The 6,875-nt window shown below is 41.5% G+C and overlaps 1 long non-coding RNA gene across 1 annotated transcript; it reads right to left on the reverse strand.

Annotated features, from left to right (window-relative positions):
• Positions 1-4,590: 4,590 nt before the first annotated feature.
• LOC146496202 (uncharacterized) lies at positions 4,591-5,710 on the reverse strand. The gene is made up of 2 exons (XR_014871197.1): positions 5,308-5,710; positions 4,591-4,695 (listed from the first exon to the last, which is right to left on the reverse strand). It is a non-coding gene; the product is annotated as an uncharacterized LOC146496202 (long non-coding RNA).
• Between the last annotated feature and the right edge of the window lie 1,165 nt (positions 5,711-6,875).

The raw sequence follows: 6,875 nt of genomic DNA on the forward strand, positions 1-6,875 counted from the left end.
AGAATCCTCAGGCTAGCTCGCATACTGCTGCTCATTTGCTGTTACTTAGCAAAATTTTGTGATCACAGTCATGCAAAGAAGGTTTCAAAATCGTACTTTTTTTTCCAGGTCTAGAAGAATGTGTGTGCGTGGTAAAGGGAGAGAGAACAACAGCGCGATTAACAGCATATGTGTGTGTTTGCATCCTGTCTGTGAAATTAGAAACACAAACACATCCGATCTTAAACAAGCTTACACCATCCAACTTCTGTGAGCAATTACAAAAGTATCGACAACATTACACACCGACTTTGACATGCTAGGCTTAAACCCTTCACCTTTCCCAATGGGTAAACACACAGATCGGTGATAAAGCTAATGGGGCTCCTGCAAACGAGCCACACGGGGAGCAAAGAGAGAGGGAGTGATCCATCTCCATTGTAGGTAACCTTCTCCTCAGTCCAGCCCGGGGACAGGGGAACCACCGCAGAGCTTGTGCGGTAGTTCATGAACCTGTCTGTCTGCTGTCAGACTGCTGTCACACACACATCAGGGAAAGCATCAATACACGCTGGCCTTTCCCCTCGTTTTTCCAGGTCTATATGTGCGTGTTTTGATTGCTGACGGCCATGTCAGGAGTCAAGTAGAGCCTCTTAAAATGTGGCCTAGGGGCAAGGGTCATCCGCTAATGAGTAAAAGCTTTTTTTCCCCTTTGTTGGCAGGGAGGGAGTAAGGAAATGTGCTCACTAGGTGGTAGCGAGGTGAAGAGGGGGAGAGAGGGGAGGAGAGAATGTGTGAAGAGATGGGCAGTGGCAGGGGAGAGAAAGGGTGAAAGGGCCCATAGGGGTGGACGGTGGTGGGGGGTATCAGGAAGTAGAGCGAAATGGGGAGACAAGAGGTGAGGTCTCAGGTGAGAGGGGGTGATAATGATAAACTGTGCTTCTCTGTCGTGTCTCACAGACAGATGGAAAAAATGGGACGAGAGAATAAGATGATTAAAGTGAGTTTAGGTTTAGAAAGCACTTGATTGAATTACTTTTAAAAGTCCAATTCTGCAGCACAGGCAGCAATCATGTGGCTGTGGTGGTTAAAGTGAAAGCTTAAGTCTGTTTGTCTGGTTCTCAATCCCTATGACAAGTCGGACTTTAAATAACCAAAATAACTACACTTGACTAGCTCACTAGCAGCTCAGGTTTTACTGTATCAATGGGAAATTTTGGCAATAGTCCACAAGATGAGGATTTTTAGAACTTTAAGCTGCAGACATTTACAGAAACTGTTTAAATGTCTAGTGTCACACTGAACATGCTTGCTTTTTACTCATTGCTTGTCTGTTTTTTATGTTTTCATCCTCCGTGTTTGGCGAGCTGAAGAAAAATTTCCAGAATAAACGGACAGTAAACGTATATTGTAATCTACTCCATGCTGTATGTGGATGTGTGATAAACAGCTACTATTATCAGGGATCCACATGCAGCACAACGGTTATCCCTCCCCGCTACACACGAGGTGTTGTCAGAGGCCAGAGTGACTGACCCTGACATACTCATAGTGTTTCACAAGAAGCTCCTCATACCTCACGGTTTTGTCTGTAACCTATTGGGTCTGAGACCCTGACAGAGAAGCATGTATGAGGATGTGTATATGGGACCCTGGTGGAGAAGAAAGTTAGCCCTTGTGCTTGGAGAGTTAACCTAAAGTGCTGCAATATCACACAGTGCAAAGAGATGCTTTTTGTTCCCTTGGTTCATCTGATATGACCTTTACCTCGGCAGCCAAGAGGTGTATGTGTGTGTGTGTAGCTTTGTGAGCGTGTTTGTGTTAGCAGCGGCGGGCCGTTTGAAGACGCCTTGATGGTTCTTTTGGTGCTCTCCAGGAAACGTTTGTCTGTGCATTGGATGAGCTCCTCCAGATGTTCCCATAACTCTACCGGTTGTGTGTGCGCGCATGGCGCAGCGTATATCTAGATGAGTGAATGCATGTGTGCGTGTGCTTATTCGTGTACATGTCTATGTGTTTAGATAGAAAGAAGAGGAAGGTGGGCCATGTTCCAATTAGAGATGGGTAAATTGTTGATGTAAAAGAAACTAAAGCTAACATTTACAGGCCGTGACTCTGTGATGTCTCCCATTGTGCCTTTGCTCTGCACTGTGGCATTGAGCCTAAAGTACCGTTCAGATGAGAGACGGGCCTGAAGGACTGTTTTTAAATTCCACATTATAGTTTCCAAAGTGCACTTCGGTGCTCTAAACACATTTTAACATACAATCACCACAGAAAACACTTAAGAGTACTCTTTTTTTCTTGTCTGAACTTTAAATGCCCTGCTGAAGTGTCAATGAGCAAGACACAAACTCCTATTCAGCTCCAGGCAAGCTGATCTGTGGCTGATCTGGGACTTTGACCCCTCTGTGGACAAGGGAGCAAGTTAATATATGATTTTCCTTTGTGAAAACAGAGAACTACAGAAGAGCCATAAAATCACTCACAACTTAATGGCCAGTAAGAGACAAACCTGAATGCACCAAAGGTGCATATACGCTGCCACAGTGTGACGGTGAGAAAAAAAACACACAGTCTTTTTGGAGCAGTGAAGTAGTTTAACCAGGAAAAGTTGAAAACATTTCTCACAGATGCCACTTTTGTGCAACACTAAACTATTAACAAAGTAAACATACTGCCTGTGACATTGCCAGTTCATTGTAGACCATTAAAACAACAGCAAAACAATCTCCCCTTAAGACCCATTTGTCATATGGTCTTCGTCAGCAGTTTGAATTACCTCGTTATTCTGAACATATTTAGGACTTGAGTAGTTCATTTTGGCTTTGGACTTATCAATTAATAATGCAATAATTCATTCTGGAAAGTTCCAAAGCAATTGAGCAACATTCATCTGCTGATCAAAACCATGTGATGCAGCTGAAAGCTTCAGACAAAAACGAAGTCACTTCCCTTTTCTCCCTTTTGCTTGCCCTTCTGTTTTAATCGCTTATATTTGGGAGACTATCTATCTTAGCGGGTTCCCCACCAAAACTTCCCGTATTTGAATGCAATTAGAAATCGAGTGGTTAAAATGTTCATTCACTTCACTGCATGCAGTCATGCTCGCTAGCAATGGCCATATGGTGTCACACCACAGACAGTCCTCCATTTTTAAACACGTGAATGACTTATAAAGTCATGCAGAAAATAAGTTCTCAGTGGCAAAGGATGTTTTACAAGCTATTGAATCATGGAATGTACTTAGTTGTTTTTTTAAGCTTCTTCTTGTACATGATTACATATAGGAAATGTCTGTTTGCTTCATCTCACTGAGGTACAGCGGTGTGTCTTAGAAATTATAACAGATACAGGATTTCTAAAGACAAATTCTAGCAGAAGCATATAAAAAAATAAAAGAGGGCATCAGATTGAGGCATGGGGTGCACCACTGTGATGACTAATCTTGAGTGTTTACCACATCCTTGAGATTTTTTCAAAAGCAGGCCAATTGAAAGGCCAAGTGAAATTAAAATGGCTTGGTTTCTGGCACTAAGAAACATCCAAAGCCATTTAGCGTCTTAAGAAAAAAACATTTTCTTGACTTTTAAACTGGTTAAAACTGGAGGTGTAATATTAAAAAGAGCTAAGATAGTTTTTTTTTTCAAGACTCAGTGTAGTGGTGCAGGAAACATGAAGAAAATACCTGCATGTGATCATCAAAGGTACTGAACAATAACATTGAACAAACAAAAACACAATGCAATGATTTACAAATCTCATAAACCCATATTTTATTTACAAGAGATCTGTCAAGGTACGGCTGTGTGGCAGGCAGGATGTGGGACCCAAACGCAAAACACTCAACAGAGGAATAAACTTAAAGAGGCTTCTTTATTGCAGTAGCATATTTTACAAAACAAAAACTTGCAAAAACAATACCAAAACTAGAAACTGGGAACGAATAACAAAAACACTGGGAAACCTGGAAACTAGGGATGGAGCTCTCAGGGGACAACACAACACTGACTGAGAGAAACACAGGGCTAAAATACACGGAGGGATAACGAGGGAATGGGACACAGGAGCACACCTGGGAGTAATCAAACACAATAAGAACAGGGGAAGCCAAACTAGACACACTGACATGAAACACAGACTTACAAAGTAAAACAGGAAACATAACACATAGACGTGGACTTGACAAGGGGATACAGAGCAACCATGGAACACAGAGACAAAAACCAGAATACTGAGAACGCTAACATTGAAACCAAAAGACTAGAAATGATAAATACTGACAAAATCAAAGTTCAATAAGAATGCGTAACTCAAAACACTGGGTCACCGACCCAGGACCGTTACAAGAACATAGAAAACATCAAATGTTTAAACTCAGAACATGATTGCAGGAACACATCTCTAAAAAGTTGAGAAAGGCTAACGTTTACAACTGTGTAGCGCTCCATCTTCATGTAACAGCAGTCTGTAAATGTGTGGGAATGTGAAGAGTAGTGTCACGATCCTGGGCCATTTTGCCCCAGTGTTTTGACTTTCAGTTTATGTTTAAGTCCTTTAGGTTTCCTAAGTTTATTTCTATCATGCCTAGGTTGTCATTATAGTTCTTTGTTATTAGCTTCCCCTTGTGTCTTCCTACCCCTGTGTTAAGTCTCCCTTGCCCTTCATGTGTTTCATGTCTGCATGTCTTGTGTTGTCAAGTTCATGTTGTCATATCTGTGTCTCATTATTGTCAAAGGAGCTTGCAAAGAAAAGCGTCTGGACTTCTTTAAGTTACTTGAAGACGTTTCACCTCTCATCCGAGAGGCTTCTTCAGTTCTAAGGTCAAATGGTGGAGAGTCCCAGATATAAACCTGGTGGGAGTGTCCCCCCACAGAGGGACAAAAGGACCCCCTGATGATCCTCTAATCGCCTGAGCCAAGGTGTGGAACTGGGTGTGGGTCCCAATCAGCCAGAGTTTCGGGTGAGTTCATTGTGAAACCTGGCCCCACCTTATCATGCGAATTCCTGAGGTCAGATGGCCCAGGATGTGAGTGGGTGTTAAGGCGTCTGGGAAGGGATCTCAAAACTGGATTATAGATGGCAGAGAGTTGGTGTCGTAAACCACCGCCTCTGTTCAAAGATGGTCACTCACAGTGGACATAGATGGCTTCTTTCACTCCTCCCACCAGGTTTATATCTGGGACTCTCCACCATTTGACCTTAGAACTGAAGAAGCCTCTCGGATGAGAGGTGAAACGTCTTCAAGTAACTTAAAGAAGTCCAGATGCTTTTCTTTGCAAGCTCCTTTGACTACGATGACCTGGATGACTGAGAACCTTCACAGACATGTGTCTCATTATGTTTCCTGCTTTATTTTGAAGAGGTCTTGTTTTCCTGTGTTCATTGTGTTTAGTTTTACTCTTCCACTGTGACATTGTTATGTTCATTTGTGTCAGCTGTTTCCCCATGTGTTTCCACTTCCCCTGATCACCTCCTGTGTGCTTTTAGTCTCTGTGTGTTCATTCATTCCTTGTCAGAGCGTCTGTTATGCTACCTTGTCTCCATCATTATGAATTTATGCCAGGTGTCCATGTACATGTTTCAGGGTTCTGTTATGTTTAGTTCACCCAGTTTAGGTTATGATTTAGTTTTGCCTTTGCCTTTGTTTTGTATCTCTTAATCCAGCCTCTAATAAATGGCTTGTTTTCAGTTAATATTAAGTTTTGTTATTTTGCTTGTCTGCACTTGGGTCCACCTTCTTCACTTCTTACATTCTGCAGGAGTTGCAGGAGGTTTGTTGCAGGAGGTTTGAAAGAATGGGAACATTGTTCTGTTCTCGGCCGATATAAGTAAAGGTACAGGATATATTGCTAAAATATGCAGGGCATTCCATGACTTCATCAATGAAGGTACCTTTCCAAAAAAAGGTTGCCAATTCCATAGACACAGATGGACCCCTATACCATCAGTGATGCGGGCTTTTGAACTGAGCCCTGAAAATAAGTCGGATAGATCATCTGCTCTTTAGTTCAGAGGATACAGCATCCAAAAAATCTCTCTAGATTTGAGGAATCTCTTGATGATTGAATGTACTGTATAAGATGAAATATTCAGTCTTTACAATTTTACATTAATGAACATTATTCTGAAAATGTTCCACAACTTCTAGAGTCATTTGTTTTGCTAATCCGTGAACCTCTGCCCATCTTCATTTCTGAGAAACTGTCTAAGATGCTCTTTTGTACCCAAATATGTTACAGACCTGTTGCAATGAACCTAATTAGTTGTAAAATGTTCCACCAGGTGTTTCCTTTTAGTATTACTTACTTTTTCAGCCTTGTGGAAAGTAAGTAGAACTAAACTGTTTTCAGACATGTTGCTTCAAAATGAGCTAATATTTTTCACAAGTTATACAATTTCTCTTATCAAACAGTGTTTCATGTGATATACTGTAAATAAAATATGTACTTATGAGATTTGCAAATCATTGCTTTTCGTTTTTATTTACAATTTACTCGGCATCCTAAGATTTTTGGTATAAATTTGAGGCGCTAGCCTGTAGGACAAGCACCACATCAGTGACTTAATTAAAGCACATACTGTAAATGGATCGACGATAAGTTAACTCAGTGTTACATTTTCCTCTATGTTAGGCTGTCTTCTCAACCCACTAAAAACATCTCCTGCCTGCCAATTTTTAGCCAAAAATTTTAATCCTTCCATACTACTGAAAAGCCACATTTGAGTGTGGACCATGAGCATCTGTGGAGTACAAACAATTAATCCATTAGTATTAAGAACTGCTCTTGCTCACCTAAAGGAGCCCTTATCCTTGCCCACACCTTCTGTACTAGCCTCCACTCCCCAGCACACACACACATACAAAACACCTCCATCCTCCAGACAATCTTGGG

The sequence above is a fragment of the Neolamprologus multifasciatus genome, chromosome 19 (assembly GCF_963576455.1).
Source record: "Neolamprologus multifasciatus chromosome 19, fNeoMul1.2, whole genome shotgun sequence".
In the NCBI taxonomy this organism is placed as follows: Eukaryota; Metazoa; Chordata; class Actinopteri; order Cichliformes; family Cichlidae; genus Neolamprologus; species Neolamprologus multifasciatus.